Consider the following 24,255-nt stretch of genomic DNA (forward strand, 5'->3'; position numbering starts at 1 on the left):
ATGCTGTGGTTCGCGCTCAAATGGGGAATAGGAGCCTGAGCATGTTCTCCATGCAATCTGCAACCCAGCCTAGGAGGAGAATATGCAATGTGTACATGAATGTTTGGCCAGCCTGAGATGGCCAGCCACACATTCATGTGGGATGTATGACGTTACAACGCAGGCTATTACAACGCCTGCCTTTACAACGCGGTTTTTACATCGCATACCTTTACAACGCATAGCGCTTAGAGGTGCTGGATAGTGAAAAGTTTAATTTTCTATTCCAACTCCAGTCCCCGTGGACACTAGGGAAGGTGTTGGATAGAAAATTAAACGTATTCCCTATCCTAGAGAGCCCCCCAGCGCAATGCGTTGTAATGGTTTGCGTTGTAATGACCGCGGTGTAATGGTAGTGCGTTGTAAAAGTTTCGTTGTAAAGGTTGTTCACCATTCATGTGCCCTTGAGAGGGCAAACCACTCCTCCCGGTGGCCCCTACACCAGGAAACTTAAAACTACAATGATAATAACGTTGGTTATTATCATTTTAGTTTCACTTTAACTACTGCTTGCAGAGCAGTGGGGTGACACTCCGCAGCCGCTGTGCATTCGCCCCCAAAATCATCCCCCTTCACCCCTATTATATTTGCAAACCAAGTCATAAGACCATTTTACATGTTTGAAATACTTTTCTGACATGTAAAAGGACTTTTGTAAATACTGAAGATATTTTGCATTGTCACTACAGTGTGATTTTATGAACAGCAGGCTTTGGGACTGCAAAATACCTTTGTTCATAAGATAATGAAATTAAATGAAAAAAGCATTTATATAGCGCAATAGCTACCCTGAGACATCCCAGCGCTACAGGCGAACGGGGACAGACAGAGAAAGCCCAGTAGCAAGATGCAATTGTTAAAGAGCAGTGTTTTTAGAAGTTTTAGAAAGGGCAGCAGATTAGGCTCCGCCCATATGTGTAGGGGGAGAGCGTTCCATAGCATGGCAGACTCATAGGAAAAGGAGCGCCCGCCAAATCTAGCTCTCTTTATTCTTGGAAAAAGGGCGAGGGAAGAGGACGCCGAGTGGAGGTTTCTGCTAGGTTGGTAAGGAATAATCATAGATCGGCTGATTGCTGGGCCATTCCGCCAGAAGGCCTTTTGAGCGATACACATGGCTGTCAATTGGATTCTCTCCCCAACAGGCAGCCAGTGAAGGCTCCTCAGTGCCAGTTTTGCGTATTGCCAGTAGAGGGTCTGGAGGAGCAGGCATGCTGCGCAGTTTTGAATGATCTGGAGCTTGTGTGTAGTGGATTGAGGGGCTCCTAAATAAAGGGCGTTCTCATAGTCCAAACTGGATAGAATGAGAGCCTGGAACTTGATTCTTTTTGCCTGAAATGGGAGAAGTGGGAGTATTTAGCGTAGCATCCTCAGCAGGCCACAGCAAGTAACCAATAGTTTTGCCGCCTGGTAGTTGAAGCTAAGGGAGTGGTCCAGCCAGACGCTGAGGCTTTTGATCTGGTCTTTAGGATCTGAAGCAGGGCCAAGGCATTTAAGCCAAAGTAACTTGGGATTAAAAGAAGAAGAGTTACTGAGGAGCAGAAGCTCGGTCTTGTCCCCATTGAGTTTTAGGCAAGAGAGTTCAATCCTCAAGGCAACTTCCTAGGTCGCTGGGTGACTTCTCGGTGGTTTAATGTCACGACGAGCTGTGTGTCATCAGCGTAGGTAATGATTTTTATGCCAAATGGACGGAAGATCTCTGCCAAAGGACTCATATAGACATTGAACAGCGTGGGGCTTAGGGAGGAGCCCTTAGGCACACCACAGCTGAAGGGCATACTTTTGGCTACAACATCTCCTTCAAAGACCTGGAAAGATCTTTCTCCTAGGAAAGACTGTATCCAGCTGATGGCAATGCTTGTTACTCCCAGACTCCTGAGTCTAAGGATCAGTGTGTCATGGTCGACAGTATAGAATGCAACACTGAGGTCAGGAAGAATGATCGCTGCAGTGCCCCCTTGATCCAAAATCCTCCTGGACACCTCAGTTACTGCAAGAAGGGCAGTTTCAGTCCCATGTTGGAAAAGGAAGCCGGTCTGTGAAGTATGAAGTAAATTGTTGGATTCTAGAAACTCTACCAGGACCGAGTTGATGTGCATTTCCAAAATCTTGCTCACCTTGGAAGGAGGGAGATAGGGCGGTAGTTCCCCAAGTTGTCCTGGTCAAGGTTAGGTTTTTTAAAAAGAGCCTTTACAATTGCGCATTTCCATGCAGGTGAGACCACTCCAGAGGTCAAGGACTACTGGAAGGATGTTCCCTGTGACTGGGGTCAAGGCACTGCGAGGGGCAGGGTCTGAGGAGGAGCCCGATTTTACGCAGGCCATGATAAAATCTAGAGTTACGCGGCCCAAAGAGGGGAGAAGCTCCAGTACAGCTTGAGTTCCATACACTAGTACAGTAGTGGGAGCCAAGATTTGTTGGTTCTGTGTGGACGGAAAAGTTGAGTATATGTTTTGTATTTTCTGGTGGAAAAACTCATCCAAGTTGTTACAGCGGGTATGGGCATCGCCATGGTTGGCTGTTTCTAGGGCAGTTTTGAAAGGGTTTTGGCAATCCAGAAGATTTTCTTAAGGGAGTTAGAGGCTGAATTAATTTTTTCAAAGTAGAAGGATGCTTGGGCCGCTTTGATTTCGCTTTTATAGGATCTTATTGCCTCCCTAAATTTTGATTTGCTGGATTCTGCTTAGTTCTGTCTCCACTTCCTCTCTAACCTTTTTGCAGAATTGTTTGAGTTCCAGTAACTTAGGGGAGTACCATGGGGAGATCTTCGACCTAGGTTTTTTATGGGTAGGTCTCTTGGGGAGTACGTCATCTGAGGAACTTTGTATCCAGTATTTAAATTTCTCATTGGCTGAGATGAAGTTTGAGTCACTGGCTGGCCTGGTGGCTTCCAGAACTGAAATCCATTGTTCTGTAGGAACTTAGACCAGTTACGTTCCAAGCGGGGAGCTGTGTTGGAGGAGAAGGTAGGGCCAGATATTTCCCAAGACAGTGGGATCAGGAAGTGATCAGACCAGGGAAGCGGGGACGGTGCTCCTACTGTGAGTTCATTGCAGTTACTGAAAACGGGATCGAGTACGTGACCTTTGGAGTGGGTAGATTCAAGTACTCTCTGTTTTATCTGAAGTACAGAGAGGTTAACGATCAGTTCTTTTGCGATATGATAGGTGGGGTTGTCTAGGTGTATATTAAGATCCCCTAATATTGTGAAGTTGGATGACATGCAGGCTAAATTAGCAACAATTCCCCGGAGGGACCTTTTCTGGGCTACTAATATACCGCCCACCCGGGGCCCAGGGACAATTCTTGGGCCACGGGTGGCGATATATTAGTAGCCCAGAAAAGGTGATAGTAGGGTAGAGATCTATGGAGAAAGCTAGTCTCTTGCAGTCTGGTAAAAGGTCTGCGGAGATCGACAATTGAACTGGTCGTTAGAAACGATTGCTATCCCCCCACCTTGCCATTCTTATGGTCCACCCGTTGTATAAGGTAGATCTGAGGTAGGATTTGAGTGAGGACTGGGTCAGACTCATTGTTGAGCCAGGTTTCTGTCAGGATCAGGGTTTAGTTCCTCCAGTAACGTAGGGATTTCAGTGGCATGTTTAGGGAATGATCTGCAGTTTAGCAAGAACATCTTCAGTATAGAAGGTTTTCCAGGGGGGAGGGGGGGGGGGGGGTTCCGGGACATGATTGTCGGGCGGAGTTTAAAAACACAGTGTGGACAATTACGGTGCCCTTCAGCGGCGTTCAGGGAGTGTAGACAGTTGCCAATTGCCTTTCCTCTTAGATCGTGAGGAATTGTGGGCTATAAAATTTGATAATTGTCGGGGAACGGACAGGGGTTGTGGCCCCTGGACTATTGATTATGTGCTATGGGACACGGACCAGAGGAAAGAAGCATGTGGCTTTTGACTCGGGTGGTAAAAGACATTTTCTCTTTTCAACTCCCCACCAGCTCTGTTCTTCTTCCCTCCACCAGCTCTGTTCTTCTTCCCTCCACCTCTACAATTACTTTCTCCCCACACCTTGGTCCTTCTCTCGCTTTCAAACCATCTTCCGCCATATCCTCGATAGAAGCAGTCGCTCACTTCACCTCCTCCTCACTCGAGTCCTTGACATAGCGCTTCAATTCTGCTAAGTACCTCTTCGCTGCGCACTGCTAGACGCTGTGGGCCTCTTTGCTTTTGAAAACTGCTGAGTGTATTTGGCGCTTTGCTTTGCTTTTGAAAACTGCTGAGTGTATTTGGCGCTTTTACAACTACGTAGCGCACTGCGGGGCTTGGTGCCGCCACACTGTATTTTTAACTGCCAAGTGTATTTAGCGCTTCACAAATTAACAACACGTAGCGCACTGCGGGGCTTTGGCTCACCTTACTGTCTGTGTATTGATTGCTGTGGGCTTTACCTCGCTTCCTGCCGTTTTTAATTCCCTCGCTTTGGGCTCTGTGTTTTATTTGCTTGCACAATCCATAGCGCCCCCATCGTTACCTTAGCGCTTTGTACCACTAGAAACTTGTGCATTATTTGTCCCCTGAACGCTCCATCTTGGCCAATTTCGACGTGCCCCTCGCAGCATTTGTTGTTATTGTTGCTGCCATTTTGTCTGCTGTGATGTCCCACACCACCTCCCACACCTTGATCCCGCCCCCCAGCTGACCCTCCCACCCACTGTAGCTACACACCGACCGTATCCCATCGGAGAGCTGTGACCGCCATATCCTCGATAGAAGCGGTCGCTCACTTCACCTCCTCCTCACTCGAGTCCTTGACATAGCGCTTCAATTCTGCTAAGTACCTCTTCGCTGCACACTGCTAGACGCTGTGGGCCTCTTTGCTTTTGAAAACTGCTGAGTGTATTTGGCGCTTTGCTTTGCTTTTGAAAACTGCTGAGTGTATTTGGCGCTTTTACAACTACGTAGCGCACTGCGGGGCTTGGTGCCGCCACACTGTATTTTTAACTGCCAAGTGTATTTAGCGCTTCACAAATTAACAACACGTAGCGCACTGCGGGGCTTTGGCTCACCTTACTGTCTGTGTATTGATTGCTGTGGGCTTTACCTCGCTTCCTGCCGTTTTTAATTCCCTCGCTTTGGGCTCTGTGTTTTATTTGCTTGCACAATCCATAGCGCCCCCATCGTTACCTTAGCGCTTTGTACTAACCCTGGGCGGGCAGCTACGCTCCGTGCACGGAGTGTGCGTAGTGCTGGTTCCTACGCATTTTGTGTAGCATGCGTATCTGCCAGCACTACGCACGCTCCGCAGACGGTGCGTAGCTGGCCGCCACCCGCCTCCCTCCCGCCCTCTCTAAATCCCCCCCTTAAAGTGTAAAGTGTTATAAAAGTAAGTTTAAATCACGTACCTGGTCTGCGGCGCGTCCCGGGGCTCCCTCTTCTGTTTTGCTGCACGTCGTCAATCCCAATGCGCATGCGCGGCCGCCCGCGCATGCGCATTTCTCGTGACAAATGCGCATGCGGGGGCTGCCACGCATGCGCATTGGGATTGACGACGTGCAGCAAAACAGAAGAGGGAGCCCCGGGACGCGCCGCGGACCAGGTACGTGATTTAAACTTACTTTTATAACACTTTACACTTTAAGGGGGGGATTTAGAGAGGGTGGGAGGGAGGCGGGTGGCGCGTAGTGGGGCTACGCGGAGTGTGCGGGTGGGCGTAGCTTTGTGCCCACTTCGCGTAGCTCCGCGTAGCCCCACTACGCGAACTACGCCCAGGGTTACTTTGTACCACTAGAAACTTGTGCATTATTTGTCCCCTGAATGCTCCATCTTGGCCAATTTCGACGTGCCCCTCGCAGCATTTGTTGTTATTGTTGCTGCCATTTTGTCTACTGTGACGTCCCACACCACCTCCCACACCTTGATCCCGCCCCCCAGCTGACCCTCCCACGCTCCGCCCCCTCCACTCTCCATTTATGTCAAATGTACCAACGCGCAGCGTCCACGCGCTGCGGCCACGCCGAAGGTGCGCCAAAGGTAAGCCCGTCTACGCCCGTCCGCGCCTGGACCGCGCCCAGCGCCAGAGCCCCTGGTCCTCGACATGCCCACCCTTCCCGCATTACTTACGATGCCACCACCCTCCTAGCCCTTAACCCTGGCCGCTCCCCCATCTGCGTCCAAGCCGCTCCTGGACACACCCATGGACCCTTTTCCTGCTACTCCTGCAAGTTCGACGGCACCAAGAACAACTCCTCATCCACGAACACACAACAGATATCCGATCCCAACCACCTACAATGCATCCTGCTCAACACCCGCTCGGTCCACAGACACGCCATTGACCTCTGGAATCTACTCGACACCATCTCTCCGGACGTCGCCTTCCTAACAGAAACATGGATGAATGCCTCCTCAGCCCCAGACATCACCATTGCCATCCCAGAAGGCTATAAGATCATTCGCAAGGACCGTACCGGCCGCACAGGAGGAGGCATCGCTATCGTCCATAAGAAATCCATCCGCATCTCAACCAGCTCAGACGTCAATCTCGCCAACTCTGAACACCTTCACTTCCAGATCCACATCGACCCCAAGACCACACTCAGAGGCACCCTCCTTTACAGGCCACCAGGACCCCGCGCACAATTTAGTGAAGACATCACGGACTTCATCACTCCACACGCGCTCCCCTCCGAGGACTACATCCTTTTGGGAGACCTCAACTTTCACCTTGAAAAGAACAACGACCGCAACACCACCACCCTTTTGGACAACCTCGCAAACCTCGGACTTAAACAACTTGTCACTACCCCCACCCACATCGCAGGTCACACACTCGACCCTATCTTCACCTCCAGCAAGCATGTTTCCTTCAGCCACACCACAGCTCTCCTTTGGACTGACCACAGCTGCGTTCACTTCACCTACAACAAGCCCACATCCAACAACCACCCCCAACCCACTCTGCAAAGAAACTGGAACAAAATCACCATCGACCAGATCTCCTCATCGCTTCTTCAAAATCCCCCCGCCCACTCCTCAAACCCAGACCAAGCAGCCACCAACCTCACCCAATGGTTATCCAACAGCGCCGACATCCTAGCACCACTGAAAAAACGACAAATCAAACTAGGCAGCAAGAAGGCCTCCTGGTTCAACGATGACCTTAAGAAATCCAAGAAACTCTGTCGCTCCCTCGAGAAGGCCTGGAAAAAAGACCCAAACACCAGCACCAGGGACGCCTTCAAAAACGCCACCCGCATACACCACCAACTAATCCGAAATGCCAAGAAAGCAGCCTTCAAGGACCATCTAGATAACAACGCCCACAACAGCAAGGAATTATTCAACATCGTCAAGGAATTTACCAACCCCTCAGCCAACTCCAACGACATCACCCCCTCTCAAGCCCTCTGCGACTCCCTAGCCTCATTCTTCCACAACAAAATTGCAGACATCCACAACAGCTTCGACAACCAACCCGGAGACCAACCCACCCAATCCCCTGCAGGACCCCCACACCCCCTGAACATCCTCAATGACTGGAAGCCAATCTCCACCGAGGACACCATCCGTCTGATGAACTCTATCCACTCAGGATCCCCCACAGACCCTTGCCCTCACCACATCTTTAACAAAGCAGACTCCATTATTGCACCGCACCTCCGTGACGTCATCAACTGCTCCCTCAACTCCGCAATCTTCCCGGAAAGCTGGAAACATTACGAACTCAGCGCCCTCCTGAAGAAACCCACAGCTGACCCCACCGAACTCAAAAACTATCGCCCTATCTCACTCCTTCCATTCCCGGCCAAAGTCATCGAGAAAGCTGTCAACAACCAGCTCGCCGCATTCCTCGAAACCAACAAATCACTCGACTCCTCACAGTCCGGCTTCCGAGCCAAGCACAGCACCGAAACCGCCCTCATCGCAGCAACAGACGACATTCGAACTCTACTGGACAATGGAGACACTGTCGCCCTCATCCTCCTCGACCTCTCCGCAGCCTTCGACACAGTCTGCCATAGCACCCTTCTACAGCGCCTCAAAAACATCGGAATCCAAGGAAAAGCACTGGAATGGATCACCTCGTTCCTCTCCGGAAGAACCCAGAAAGTCCGCCTTCCACCATTCAAGTCAGAGGCTACTGAAGTCATCTGCGGCGTACCTCAAGGGTCCTCACTCAGTCCCACCCTCTTCAACGTTTACATGAGCCCCCTCGCGGCCATCGCACGCCAACATAACCTCAACATCATCTCCTACGCCGACGACACTCAACTGATCCTATCACTCACCAGAGACCCTAACACGGCTAAAATCAACCTACACGAAGGAATGAAAGAAGTAGCCGAATGGATGAAGCACAGCCGTCTGAAACTGAACTCAGACAAAACAGAAGTCCTCATCTTAGGTACCTCCCCCTCCGCCTGGGACGACTCTTGGTGGCCTGAGGCCCTTGGAAAAGCACCCATCCCGACGGACCACGCACGGAACCTGGGCGTCATCCTGGATTCCTCACTCTCGATGAACAGACAAGTCAACGCCGTTTCTTCATCTTGCTTCAACATTCTTCGCATGCTCAAAAAAACATTTTGCTGGATCCCTACCGAAACTAGAAAAACAGTCACCCACGCTCTGGTCACGAGCCGACTGGACTACGGAAACACCCTCTACGCCGGCATCACCGCAAAACTCCAGAAAAAACTACAACACATCCAGAACGCCTCAGCCAGGCTCATATTAGACATTCCGCGTAAAGAACACATCTCTGATCACCTGAAAAACCTACACTGGCTCCCCGTCAATAAGAGGATCACTTTCCGGCTCCTAACCCACGCACACAAAGCACTCTACGAAATCGGACCCGAATGCCTCAACACACGACTATCCTTCTACACCCCCTCCCGCCAGCTACGATCCTCCAACCAAGCCCTTGCCACTGTACCTCGCATCAACAAAACCACCATGGGAGGTAGATCCTTCTCCTACCTAGCAGCTAAAACTTGGAACTCACTTCCCACTCACCTTCGCCTTACTCAGAACCACCTAGCATTCAGAAAGCAACTCAAAACGTGGATATTCGACAAGTAACTCCCCAACCTTCTTCAAGCGCCTTGAGACCCTCTGGGTATGTAGCGCGCTATACAAATCTTTTGACTTGACTTGACTTGACCTCCCTTCTGCTTTCTTCTTACTGCACGCTCAGCAGTCCTGACAGCACTTTCCTTGTCTGTCAGGGAATATTTTATTTCCCACTTACTTTTTTCTCTTTACATCTCTAACTCTCCTTTGCTTTACCCTCCCCCTACCGTGAGCCATTTTTCTCCTGTCCTTGTCCCTCTCTCACGCTCTCCATCCTATCTCTCTCACACTGCTGTCCCCCCTCTCCGCAGTGTAAACAATCCTGCATTCTGTTCTGTACAGGGCCTTGGTGTTCATCCAGCTCCCCCTCCCCTGCAGCCCAGAGCTGCCTGCGATGGCCAAGCAGAAGGAGCTAGGCTGGGAGTGGGGGGGGGAGGGGTTGGGGGGGGGTAGGGTTCGCGGTGGAGTCCACAGTGGTTGTAAGGGAAGCAAAACATGTACATGTAGTGGCTCAACGGAATTGCACAATGTGGAAGTGGACAAACCTAGTTGCTTCCTTTCTCTAACTGAAATGAACCTTTAAATAAATGCTTGCTATTTTCCATTTTTGTTATGTTAATTTTAAGTCCAGTAAACAGCAGCCCAGTGCTGCTGTTCCCAGGGGGGGGTGAGGGGGGGACAGTAGGGGGTGTTGGGCAAATGTAAAGGCCAGGAATGCCGCTTGGGGGCTGTACTTTGCGTATCCCTCGCGAGATAAAGGTCCAGGAACCAGTACAGAAACAAACTGGAAAGGTGTAGTTGACTCACTAAAACAGTCTAGTGGCTCACACTATTTAATTATAAGAGCATCTCTCACCAGTCCCTTCGACTGACTACAGAGTAATTCTTTATTGATTGAAATGCATGCCAACATTTTCAAACAAGGAAGTGAGAGATTTGGGAAAAAAACATGTATTCCCCATAGGCTTATATTGAAATAAAGGCAATTTTATGTGGGAGACACCTGAAATGAAGTCATTTTTGGATTTAAAAATCGTGAGTCTCCGACATGAATCGGGTCTATTTTCTTGGGCGTAATTGTAGTTTCCTCCTGCTCCGTACTCAGACTAAAACGGAACTTGTTCATGGTACTAATACAACATCTGATTGGCAGCTTACTCACAGATTTGATTGGCTAAAAGTCAGATCTGTCACTGTTAATGTTACAGGCTGGTAGAAGACCTAAAAATAGCCTCAGGAATCTGATGCAATCTTTAATGGTGGTAGGAATTGCTAACCAGCATTTGCAATGCAATAGGTCTCGCATTTACGAGAGTTTGAGCTATTGGCATTGTAAATAACAATGCCTTTTATTTAGGTGGTGTTTTTAAAACAGATAAATAAAAGGCATTGTTATTGACAATCCCAATAGCTTAAACTCTTGCAATTACAAGATCTATTACATTGCAAATGCATGCTATAAAAATGTTAAAAGCCCTAGGAGAGAGCAACAGCAGGCAGGACAAAGCAATTTGAGAAAATAGTGCTCAGAGGCTGTAATTAAAGCCTACCAAGCAACAGCACACGTAACAGGTGGTATCGCCATGGGAGGTTACAAAATGAGGCCAGGAGGTACTAGGGAGGGACTACTAAGCCTTTTGACCAATGAACAGCCACAGTTTACAGTGGACAATGACACCGGCCAATGGAAAATGTGGGCAGAGCATCAAGTCCCTATCTCAATAAAGCATGCCTCGCAGAGCAGCGCATGCGCTGCCCAGGCTTGACCTGAAAAGTGGTAGCCTAATGGCCAAACCAGTGGCAAGTATGCCTTCCATTAATTCTATCCAAGAGCACATTTTCTTCCCTTGTATCGAATCTGCCTCAAACTAAGGATTTAAAGAAGGTGGAGTGAGGCCGATCTCAGGCCTCTTAATGAGATATGCACCATTACAGGTTGGACACAAAGAAGGCTGTTTCCGTATAAAACTCATTATGGACAGTGAACAAGGTTTTAAAGTGGATTCATTGCTTCACTGGCAGCCAATGAAGGAATTGGTGATCTGCTAAGTTGCATTCATATGTGTACAGCTCACAGGCCAGTCTTACTACTATATTTTTTGACAGACTGTTTGGGTCTCAGTGCTTGCTACAAAAAGCTGCAGGGCACTGGGCATGCATGGCCAGTAGCCTCACTATGTAAATCTCTCGCCTGGAGCCAGAGGCTGCATAGCTTGGCCCTTGTCTGTGCCCTATGAGCAGACCCTCAGGCGCCTGAGCCTTTGGTCATGCTTAGAAACCTCTCTGCAGAACACATGGTGCAGGGCCTTCCTCTGATCACATTACACTACTGTCCCCAGCACATTTGGGAAAGTCCTGTGGAAATACAAGCACACACAGAGTGCAGTGTGTGGGATTTGGCCAAATACACGGCCCGGCATCTGTACTCCCAGTACTTGCCATATATAACCCTCAAAGAGTTCTGTTGGGTGTCACAATTCTTCACCAAGAATTGTGAAAAGTGTTGACCCCTCAACATACTGCTTAAGGGTCATGAAATGATCCGTTTGAGAAGAGATAATTTACTTCTGGAAGGTGACTCCAACAAACAGAAAACCACTTACACGACAGAAAAGCAGTATTGTGATTTATTGTATGTATTTTATTTGTTATGGGCAGCTTAATATCAAAAAAGTGTTCGAAATATGACAATGAATATATTTTATACGAAACGCTTTTTTTGTCGTGTAAATGGTTTTCTGTTAAGTAAAGATGCAGGAAACCTGCGTAGGTTGAAGCTTGATGGTTTATTTTAAGTTCAATTCCAAATTCAAGCACCCACAACCAGAGCCGTCCAGTCGTGAGGAAGCCAACGTCCAAAGTGACGTGCAAGGAATCCTCACGACTGAAGGACAGAATTCCAGAACCATCAAAGGGAACTCTCGTGCTGGCAAGCACGAGGAAGCAAAGAAAGAAGAGTAATCTCCGTATATAACATCTTCCCCACTAAGAAGGGAAACAAAGCAAACATACAAAAACTAACATGAGAAATAGCAAAAATAAACATGAGCAAGTACAGGGTTAAGTAAAATGATTCTAAAACATAATCTCTGAATCTGCAGGATAACTGTTTCAAATGAAACGCCCTTTTTGTTGCCACTTCAGAAGTTTCTTGAGTAGTCGAAACATGTGGTAGGGAAATCTCCTCGGAAACAGAGGATTGTGGCAAAGCGGAAGTGGAGGGGAGGGGAGCAGGAGCAGTGGCCATTGAGGACGTAGAAGTTTCAGTAACAGGTTTGGAGGAATGTGGTTGGGAGTAAAGAAAGTCAAACCAATCACAATGCTCGGAATCTGAAGTGGCATGTTCCTTGATGACATGGGCTTGAAGTGGAGAAATCTTGACAAGAGCTCGCTTATTCCGCCATCCACTGTCATCAAGAAGGGCTGAGGTTTTACTAACTTGTGTGACCAAATTTGGAGAAGAAAATTTAGACATCCCCTTGGAAACTCTTTTAGGATTTTTGATAAGAACCATATCTCCTTTTTGTAATGGCTGATCAACAGAATGTTTACCTTGATCAAAACGTGATTTCATTGACAATTGTTTAGCAGACACATGATCTTGAACAGAAAAGGAAGAATCTGATAAACCAAAATTCTTATGCAACCAACTGGGATTAAGAACAGAATGAACTCTTCTTTTTCTGAGTAAGCTAAAGGGTGAGACCCCAGTGGTTGAATGTGGGGAAGTATTGTAGGCCCACACTTTGTCATGAACGAAAGGCAAAGGGTCAAGCCGAGAAGAAATGGCGGTTTGAACACCCTCCTTAATAATGCGATTGCATCTTTCAACAAGACCATTTGAGGAGGGTGAGTACAAGGCAACTTTGTGGTGAAAAATATCGTTACGTTTGAGAAAAGAGCACATTTTTTGAGAGACAAAATGGGTTCCATTGTCAGTAACGATAGACTTGGGAAAACCTTCAATGTCAAAAACAGACTGTAAGAAATTAATGGCGTTGTCAGTAGAAGCAGAATTGCAAAAGGAATAATAGAGCCATTTGGAGTAATAATCAACCAGAAGTATGAGAACCTTGTGTTCAGAGGGTAAGACATCATAAGGACCAGAAAAGTCCAACGCTACTTTGTCCCACGGACCAGCCGGTAGAGAAACAGGACATAAAGATGTGGAAAGAGTCTTCCAATGTTTATCAGAAAGGATGCACTGGGTGCAATTGTCAATCATCTTCCTAATGTGAGAGTCCATGGAAGGCCACCAGTAAAATTGTTTGATGCGTTGACAGGTCTTAAAGATGCCGAGGTGACCCTGATGAGCAGAACGAATGATATGATCACGAACAGACTGAGGAGGAACAAATAGATCATTGCGCATGACCATATCATTGACCAAAGAAAGTTCTTCTGAAACATTTGCAAAACCTTTAAGTTCAGTGGGTAAGGTTCTACGTTCAGGCCATTTGTTGACAATGAAATCCTTAACTTTACAGAGAACAAGATCATTAGCATAAGCTGTATTCCATTCTGCTTCAGAAATGGGTTGACATTCGGCAACTGCATCAATGGTGGCAACAACACATTTAATATCATCATTTACAATTGAATCATCAGTTAAAGACATTCTAGAGAGGCAATCGGCCCTGAAATGTTTACCTCCGGGAATGTGTTTGATGACAAAATGAAATTCGTGAAGCTTAGAAAGGAGACGAACAAGTCTAGCGGAAGCCCTATTGGAGGTACTGTCAGAGAGCATATGCATATGTGGCTTGTGGTCTGTGTAAATTTCGAACTCGCGACCCCAAATGTAAGATTTGAACTTTTGAATAGCCCAGACGCAAGCCAGAGCTTCTCTTTCAATTGTGCTGTACCTGGTTTCAGCAGGAAGAAGGGTTCTGGATGCAAAGGCAACCGTGTGTTCTTTGCCCTCAACCCACTGACCCAGGACAGCGCCCAAACCAGTAAGACTGGCATCTACAGTGATAAAACACATAGAGCCGTCGCAAAAAGGATTCAAAGCAGGTGAATCTTCGATGATCTTTTTGACTTGGTCAAAAACTTTTTGCAAGTCTTGAGACCAAACAAATTTTACACCTTTTCTTAAGAGTGTTCTTGAAGGTTCAACAATTTGTGCGTAACCATGAACGAACCTGGCGTAGTATTCAGATAAGCCCAGGAAGGAGCGAAGTGCATCACGATCCTTGGGAGGTTTAGCATCACGAATGGCTTTAATTAAAGAGAACTTGGGTTTGATACCATTGGGAGAAAGGGAGTGACCCAAGTAATCCAACTCTTGGACACCAAATTTACACTTATCGTGTCTAACAGTCATGCCAGCTTTTTCTAGGACTTGTAACATGGTATTAAGAGTGTGATTGTGCTGAAAAGAGTAATTGGCGTAGACCAAGATGTCGTCTTGGTACGCTTGTATGCCAGGGATGTCTTGAAAGAGGTTGTCCATAAGTTTTTGGAAAATGCTGGCTGCAGAGGCCAAGCCAAAGGGAAGCCTAAGGTACTTGAAAGCACCAAAGGGGGTGATAAATGTTGTTAACTCTTGAGACCTGAGGGACAAGGGAATTTGGTGATAAGCAGACCTAAGGTCAAGGAGGGAGAAGAATTTAGCCCCACCCAGATTAGCCAATAGATCGTGAATTTTGGGGAGAGGGTGACAATCAACAATGATATTATTATTTAGGGAGCGTAAATCGGCACACAACCTAACCTCTCCAGTTTTCTTGCGAACTAGGACAATGGGGGAAACCCATTCAGATGAATCACAGGGGGCAATGATTCCTTCATCACAAAGGTTTTTAAGAACGCTTTTAAGTTCATCTCTAGCGCTCAAGGGAAGAGGGCGAACTTTGTGGACAACCGGCTGAGCATTGGGTTTGAGACGAATTTCATGTTTAAAACCAATCACGGTGCCAACCTTGTTTTTAAATAAGTTTGGGAAAGAACTCAGCAAGGAGTCTATTTTGACAATGGGAAAGGAGAGATCAGAAATGTCAAAGTTCCCAGAATCATGACTGGTATAATAGTCATGAGGGATGTCGCCTAAGGCAATGGGTTGGTCAGAACCAGGCCTGAGGACCAAGCCCATTCTGGCTAAGTCAAACCAACCTACAACATCCCTGCCTTTGAGGGCAACGTAAACTTTGGTGAAAGTGTATCTGCCTAGATAGGCGATGTTGGAATAAAAGAAGCCCAATATATCAATGTCTTTTTCACCAAATGCTTTGAGATGGAGATCGGACTTGGAAAGAACACTTTAGACCAATTTGCATAAAATGTGAGGTCAGACAAAATGGTGATGGGAGAACCGGAATCAGCTTTAACCTGGATAGTAATTGTACCAATCAACAATTCACACAAGGGACTCTTAATTTTGGTAAATTCAAGAGAATCACATTCAATTGACAACATAACATCATTGAGTCTGGAGGAACAAGACTCTACATTTTCTTGAATCTCAATATTATTAACTCTAGTGAATCTTTTGCGACCCCTGCAAACAGAAGGAAAATGACCAATTTTCTTGCAGGAGAGCATTTTTTGCCAGAGGCAGGACACGTGGGAGAATTGCCAAGATGATTCCTGGATCCGCATCTGTAGCAAATGAGAGGTTTCCTAATTGGTTGTCTTGAAGAATTGTTAACAAGGTCAATGGAAGTGAAACCAGAAGATTGTTCAACTAAATGAACAGAAGGTTGAGAAATGCTTTCTTGTAGAATCTTAGAAGAATAAGTTGCACGCTCAATCCCCTTAGCAATATCAATTGTTTCAGTTAAAGAAGGATTTTTGCAACTTAAAAGACGCTCCTGAATTTTTTTTGAATAACAAGCAAATATAAATTGATCTCTGATAGAGGCGTCTGTACTAGCACCAAAGTCACAAGTAGAAGCCAAGATTCTAAGCTGAGCGATATAGTCTTCTACGGTTTCATCAACACTTTGTTTTCGTTTGAAAAAATTATGGCGTTCTAATACAATACTAGGTTCATCGTCATATTGTTTATTGAGACGAGCAATGGCTTCTTGGAAAACATCCCAGTTGTCACCGGATTCACCAGCGGGAGAAGCAATATGAGGTAAGTTTTCAAAAACTTGTTGAGCAGCAACTCCCAAACAACCATAGAGAATGGCAACTTTGCGAGGAGGATCATACTTGGTAGCATCAATGGCTACTAAATAGTTCTCAAAACCTTTTAGCCAATTGCGCCAAGCAAGAGTAGGTTTCCCAGGAGTTTGTAGGAAAGGAGCTGGTGTTTGAAACTGTTGAGAAGAAGCCATTGTATTAGTAAAATGAAAGGAGAGTGTTAAACAATGTTGTAAAATGAAAAGTTAAAATAGGTGGTAGGCAGTAAGCGTGCCTATCGCTGATGACATTAAATATGAAATGATAAAGTCAAATAAACATGGTAGGCAATGAAGCGTGCCTATCGCTGTGGTCACTTGAAGACTTGTGAAATAAATGAAAATTCACATGAACATGGTAGGCAGTAAAGCGTGCCTATCGCTGTGGTTGAAAAATGACTCCAAACGTGAAAATAAGAAGTCAAATAAACATGGTAGGCAATGAGCGTGCCTATCGCTGTAGTGGAACTTAAAAATTTTGACAAGGCGATGAAATCGCTGTGAATAGAGATGCAATGAATGATGAAAAGCGTATTAAACGCAGCGCAGTACGTGAGAAACGCAGCGCGGTGGACAAAAGGCTTGAAAGGCCGCTGAAAATGGCCGCCGGCGTCGTCGTCAAGGGAACAGGAAGACGTGGGTCTCTAAAGGCGGTGGGGCTTGTCCTGCGATTGAAGCGTAGCGCGCGTGTAGCAGCGCGAGCAGGAAGTCAGAACGTTGCGCGCATGACTGAGCGCGAGACAGCAACCGCCAGAGACACGTAGCGCCAGGGAAAAGGCAAAGAAAGCAGGCAAATTGACGCCGGGAGCCAGGAAATGGACAGGAAAAATGTCCGGAAGCATACGACCTGGTGTGGAAGGATTCAGACTGGAGGCAGGTTCAGCTGAAGAGAAACGACGAGCAGTGGTCGAGTTCAGGTAAGTTGACTGGCGTGGGTGCAGCAAAATCCCGATCGTCACCAAATATGTTAAGTAAAGATGCAGGAAACTTGCGTAGGTTGAAGCTTGAGGGTTTATTTTAAGTTCAATTCCAAATTCAAGCACCCACAACCAGAGCCGTCCAGTCGTGAGGAAGCCAACGTCCAAAGTGACGTGCAAGGAATCCTCACGACTGAAAGACAGAATTCCAGAACCATCAAAGGGAACTCTCGTGCTGGCAAGCACGAGGAAGCAAAGAAAGAAGAGTAATCTCCGTATATAACATTTTCTTAGGTTGGATTCACCTTTCAGAAGTTAATTATTATCTTTCCTCAATGAGATTATTTCATGATCCGTTAGCATTGATGTTGAGCAGTCAACATGGTTCACAATTTTTGGTGAAGAATTGTCATCTAACAGAACTATTTGTAGTTTATAATTGTATGTCCAGGTTTTGAGGGACTTAGGGCAATCCCATTATATTTAATAAATATATAACCGCCAGTCACTGGGCACAGGGTGTGGCTTTTTTCTGTACTTGGCACATTCCCAATGAGCAGAGCCTATCAAGCCCTGGCCATATGGACGGCTGTACCAGTACTGTAGTTTATCTAAAAGTACGTGCTCAGGGACTGCGTCTTGCAGACGCAATTGCTGGTACCCTTTATAACTTCCTCCCATTAACCAGACGTCTTTCCTTGATCAATCTTAATTGGTCATATGTTGGTTTTGGAAACTTTGTTGAAAATTCATCTTACATTGGCAAAGTAATAAGCATTGTGAAATGTTTTTTTTCTGTAGTACACGTAGTACCCGTGTGCACAAAGAAGTACTGCTGGTCACAGGGCCTAATTCTCTGTGCCGCATGTACTGCTACCAGTGTGAAGTTCAAGTTAGGGTGGGGCTAAAGGTCGGTGTTCAGGGTGCAGCTTCATAAATTCACAAGAAGCATTCGCTCTTGGTGAAATTCTGACACTCGTTATAACCGGTGAGCAGGCATTACCAGGGCCCAGAATCAAATAATTTAGAAGCAATGCAAATAGGAACTTGACTGACAGGTCCCCAGCAATAAAACTGACCGCCACAGCAGTGAAACCAGCTCCAACTCTGCCAGCCTCCCAAAAATCCTGGTGCCCGGAAGGCCATGCTGGCCCTATTTCTGCCATCCAGAGAAGGTAGAAAATGTCAGCGGGACTGCTGGTTGAGGTTAGGTGGTTAGAGCTGGCCATCGAAATGCCCAGTAGCCAGCCCGGAAACGCCCAGTAGCCAGTCCAGCCATGGTCAGAGAGTGTCAGCTGATATGTCTTCGAAATCAGGGAAAAGAATCTGGAAAAGTACCTAGTATTCCTGGGTCTGTTTGTTATTCCCCATTACTGGGGCAAAACATGGAAATTATACATTTTGGTGTGGGGTAGCAGCCAGAATGAGAGCTTCTAGCCAGTAGTATTCCAGCACCAAAACGCACACTTGTTGTAATGAAGGCTTGAGCGTGGTCTTAGTATTTCTCCACGTTTTGAATCATCTCCTGTTTTTTTGCACTCTATTGTAAACCACCCTGTAGTGTAGTGACTTGGCTACTACTAGGGATCTAGATAATTCCACTTGGCCGTTTTTATATGCAGGAACAGCGGAATAGGTCACCAGCTGGACAGTTCGACATGTTTTCCTTTTAGCACTGGGTTGATTTGAGGGTGAAACTCAGCTTAAAATCCCAACATATGCCCACAGTTCCAACTTTCCTGCTTGAGGTCAGAGCTGAACCAACATTGCTGGGCCTTACAATTGTAGCTGTATAATTGTGTGAGTTTTCAGGAACTGGGGGTTTCCAGGAACTAAGATTTCTGTTTTATCCTACTGAGGAAGAAGATACTAACCCTCAACCAGGAGCAGCTGTGATATATGGATTTGGCGATGTTTTCAGTGTCTTCTTCCAGTTGTAAATACATCTATTATATGCATGTTTTAAAATACACGTGGGCCAATGTATGCACTATTGATAAAATGTGGAAAATGTAGACTTGTGTGGCACTAAGGCATGTAAGGACCTTTTCTTTGAGGCTTCAAAGCCCCCTCCATCTCATTCTTTTGATAGCAGAGTATCTTTTCCATGACAGTACATGAAAAAGTTGTCCATTCGTTCAACCCTTTCAACAGAATGTTGTGGTGTAACTGTTTTAAGCTGCAGAAATGTCGAGCTGAATCCTGACAGCATGTTGTCCTACATTTAGGTTGGTAAATCCTTCTTGTCTGTTTGCTGCAGTAGTTTTGGTTACTCTAATGGTAATGCTGTACATTAAATTACTCCAAGTAATAAGACACCTGTTTTGTGACGTACTGCTCCGCTATTTTATGAGAGTAAGGAAGACTAGAAATCACCTACACGAAGCTTACTGCTCTTGGTCAGGTGTGTCGCCAAAGATTGACAACTTATTGCTGTTTTAATATTCGAGGAACTGTGTCGCATTGCCTGTAGATCCGTTAATGTGTGTAAAGTCTGAACCCAGTGTCGAAGGAGCTCATTGGTGCAGAATGCCAGGTATGGATCTTTGGAAAAGAAGGGGGGTCTTGTCCTTACGAGGCCAGGTAGGACATAACAAATTCTCAAGAGAACAAATGACCTGGTCTCGATTTTTAATTGCTGCTGTTTATTTAGACAGACTGTGTACCTAGATATATTTATTCTGAGGCACGAGCAAATTTGATCGCAATTAACTTACATCATATTTTCTTGCATTTGCAACTTTCAATATGTCTAAGCATGACACAACAAAAAACATTTAAAAATAATTTGCGATATTCAAAAACACAATATATACATACATATGTGGCAAAACAATTACAAACAATGTCATACAAACAAATTAGTACACGACAACAGTGCACCAGTATTATTTGTAATGTCAGTCCTATCGATTATTATTTATGTCTTAGTGTGTTAGGACTGTTCTCACAAGGGGTGGTTCCTAAGGGGTATAACTTATTGAGAGTGGCCTCTACTGGGATGCACACTGTATATTTGATTGCCCTTTGTGAGTGATATGGAAGGATTTCTTTTGACAAAGCCGACGCGTTTCCAAACCCGTTACATATTTCACGGCGTTACATATTTCACGGGGTTTTCATCAGGGCTGTACTGGGTAACCTTTGACTGTCACAGACTCTTTTTCAGGACGCATTTCCAAACACGTTACATATTTCACGGGGTTTTCATCAGGCTGTACTGGGTAACCTTTGACTGTCACAGACTCTTTTTCAGGACGCATTTCCAAACCCGTTACATATTTCACCCGTTACATATTTCTCTTGGTCAGGTGGGTCGCCAAAGATGGAGAACTTATTGCTTGTTTTAAAATTCGAGGAACTGTGTCCCATTGCCTGTAGATCCGTTAATGTGTGTAAAGTCTGAACCCAGAGTTGGAAGGAGCTCATTGGTGCAGAATGCCAGGTATGGATCAGCGGACAGCTTGGAACTTATCTTGTTGTCTGGGGTGTGTTGTATGCCAGGATGTAGGCCCTGCCAGGTGTGACTGGTCGCTTGCGCAGGGGTGGCAACGCGCAGCGCCAGCCAGTAAGCCACACACTTGGTCCTGGTCGGAAGTGACGTGCCCGAGCGCACGCCTTCCTTTTATTGAACCCCGCAGGCCACGCCTGGCCTGCGGATGCATGGATGCGTATTACGTGCGTCCACTAGAGTGCTAACCGCACTACATCTCTATCCAACTACACAAAACTTTGAGAAAAGTTCAAACCATGAATGTTCATAATACTGTAATAAATTTTGGTTAGACGCTCTGTACTTGCGTGTCCCTTGGATGACGGCTTCAGGGTCTCAGCTGACAGGCGTAGTCCTTTAGTCTTTGGCTTGGGGGGGGGATTGGGCCTCAGGCTGTATCACTGGCCCTCGGTGTCGATCGTTGAATTGTCTCCTTCCTCTTGTGTCGCGGCTCGGGGTGACTCGTTGATTCCATCCGTATTTTCGGTGTCCACCCTCGGGCCAGGGGGGACCATTTTGACTCACGAGGTGTTCCTCGATACTTCCTCCCCCCCTCTGCTGGCAGTCACCATGGTTCCTTTCGTGTTGGTTACAGTCCACGGGCCTGGTTCGTAGAAGGTCTGGAATTTTCCACCTGGGCGTCTGTTCCTGATGACTACCCGATCTCCTTGGCGTAGTTGTTTTGGTGTTGCTCTACGTCGGTGACTCGCTCGTAGGTTGTTTCGGCGTCGACGTTCCTGCACCTCCCTCATGTCGTCCCTAGCTGGTGTTGGTTCCATGGAGGTGGAGAGAAGGTTTCTACGTTGGCCCTGAAACATGAGCGACCACGGGCTCTTCTGAGTGGTGCAGTGGGGGGTTCCCCGATATTCTCTCAGGAAATCATGTAGTCTTTGTTCCGGGTCAGCTTCTTCTACCACTGCGATCCTGAACATTTTATTGAGAGTCCGCATGAACCTTTCCGCCTCCCCGTTGGCTTGCGGCCATTGGGGAGTGATGCGCCGGTGGGTGATGCCCCTGGCTCTCAAAAACGTGGCAAATTCCGCTCCCTGGAATGGTGGTCCATTGTCACTTTTAATCTCGTGGGGGAATCCAAACAGGGAGAACATTTTCTCTAGCGCTCGCCCCACGTGTGTGAACGCCGTGGATGATACTCTTTCCACTACGGGGTATTTAGAGTATGAGTCAATGGCTACCAGGGTGTGGCCCTCTCCCGGTAAACTTCCGAAATCCCCGCTGATTTTAGACCAGGGGGTCGTGCATGCTTCCTCAGTAATTATGGGGACCGGCCTTTCGGGATCACTGGTCAACTGGCAGGACATGCAATTTTTTACGTATTCTTCCACCGTGGTTTCTAGTTCGGGGAACCACACCTTCTCACGCATGCGCGCCTTCATTTTCGTGGCACCCTGGTGGCCGCCATGAGCAAGTTGGGTGGCTCGGTACCTAAGACGTTTTGGTATCACCAGGCGTGTCCCTCTCATCAGCACGCCCTCTTCCGTGGCGCTGAGTTCGTGGCGGACGTGCCAAAATTTCGTGAGGGCTTCCTTATCCGATGCCGTCCAGGTGCTGGGGGGGTGTAAGTAGTCAGTCCAGGACCCCTCTTGTACAGCTTGCAGCGACCTCATGTATGGGTTATCGTCCACTGTCGCCTCTTTGATTTCCTCGATGGTCATGCATTGGGGGCAGGACGTGAGTGCTACCCACTGGACGTACTCTTCGCAGTCTCCGTCAGCAGCTACTGGCTCTTGAGGTAGTGGGTGGCGCGATAGGTAGTCAGCCGGGTTTTTGGCTCCCGGTCTGTATACCACTTCCATATCGTATGTTTGCAGCTGAATCACCCACCTCTCGATGCGTGGCGGCGGATGGGGAGCAGTTCCCTTGAAGAGTGGCACTAGGGGTTGATGATCGGTTACCATCACGAATGAGTGTCCTTGCAGATAAAGGTGGAAATGGCTGCAGGCCCACTTGATTGCCAGGGCCTCTCGCTCTATCTGTGCATATCTGGTTTCGGTCGGGGTCAATGCCTTGCTGGCAAATGCCAAGGCCGTCCATTTCCCCGGTTCATGTTCTTGGGTCAGAACTGCCCCTAGGCCCACCGGGCTGGCGTCCACAATTACCTCGGTCCGCTTTGCGGGGTCAAAGTACGATAGTGTTGCGTTCTCAAGGAGGGCATCCTTTATTCCCTGGAAGGCATCATTTTCCTTCGGGCCCCATGTCCATGCGGCGTCCGTTTTCATTAATGCTCGGAGGGGTTCACTGCGAGTTGCCAGGCCTGGTATGAACCGGCCACAGTACGTAGCCATTCCGAGGAAACTCCTCACCTCCGTTGGGGATTTCGGCGCTGGGGCATCCTTGATAGATTTTGATTTTCTTGGATCGATTTGGACCCCTTCCTGGTTGAAAACATAACCAAAGAACTCGATTGAAGATTGGAAAAATTGGCATTTGTCTCTGTGGAGGGTTGCTCCATATGTGCTCAGTCTTTTCAACACATCCCGCAGATGTTTATAGTGCTCGGATGCGGTGGCAGAATGGATTAGGATATCGTCGCTTACATTGATTACCCCCGGCAATCCTGACAGTAACTCTCTGATGGTATTCTGGAATACCTCCGCTGCCGAAGATATTCCGAAGTTGAGGCGTTTGTATCGCCGGAGGCCAAGGTGGGTACTGAATGTAGTAATAAAGCGACTTTCCTCTGCGAGGGGCAGTTGGTGGTAGCCCGCATTGAGATCGATTTTCGAGAACCATCTCGAGCCATTCACGTCGGCTATTATATCGTCCATTGTGGGTGTTAAGTGCCTCTCTCTTCTGATCGCGGTGTTCGGCAGCCGCATGTCGATGCATAGGCGGATCTCGCCAGGCTGCTTGGGCTTTTCGACTATGACCATAGGGGAAACCCAGGGGGTGGGTCCCGATACTTTTTCAATGACCCCTAGGTTCTCCAGTTTTTCGAGTTCTTTTTCCACCAGCGGCCGCAGGTGGAACGGTATTCGCCGGTGACGTAGGGCTGTAGGGGTGACGGATTTGTCGATATGGAGTTTGATGGGGTCGCACTTGATGCAACCTAGACCTTTGAACAGTTCAGGGAAGCGCTCCAGCAGCTCCTCTACCTGATGGGCTCGGATGCGGTTAGCAAAAGCGATTAATTTTAGGTCCTCAGCAGTATGGCTGCTTAGCAGTGTGTCTGCTTCTCGGTTGATTATGTGTATCGTTGCAGTTACTTCAGCCTCGTCAGCCCGGATGGGTATTACAATTTTTCCTTTCAGAGGAAGAGGAGTATCCGCTCCATAGGCGAAGATTCTTGTCTTGGAGCGTAAGACCTCAGGACGAGGGCATAATTTGTTAAATTCTTGCAGCCCCATGACGTTGACAGTGGCGCCAGTGTCGATGACGGCTTTCACCTCATTCTCTCCCATTTGCACTACACATGTCGGCTGTGGTCGTCGTCTTAGTTTCAGCTCCCGAGCAAAGGAGATTACATACACTTCCTCGTCTTCCGAGTCTGACTCGTCATAGGTCGTCGGTAGAAACTTGTCTGCCCTCTCCGGGGGTGGGTCTGTTAGCGATAGTTGGCGGACAGCTTTGGTGGGTGTCCATGGTTTCTTAGGATTCCTGGGTGGGTTCTTTCTGCGACAGACTGATGCAAA

The 24,255-nt window shown here is 47.3% G+C and overlaps 1 protein-coding gene across 8 annotated transcripts in view; it reads left to right on the plus strand.

Moving 5' to 3' along the window:
• ARSG (arylsulfatase G) overlaps nucleotides 1-24,255 on the plus strand; it is a 2,325,381-nt gene that overhangs the window by 1,545,730 nt on the left and 755,396 nt on the right. The window lies entirely within an intron of this gene.

This window comes from Lissotriton vulgaris, chromosome 7, assembly GCF_964263255.1.
Source record: "Lissotriton vulgaris chromosome 7, aLisVul1.2, whole genome shotgun sequence".
In the NCBI taxonomy this organism is placed as follows: Eukaryota; Metazoa; Chordata; class Amphibia; order Caudata; family Salamandridae; genus Lissotriton; species Lissotriton vulgaris.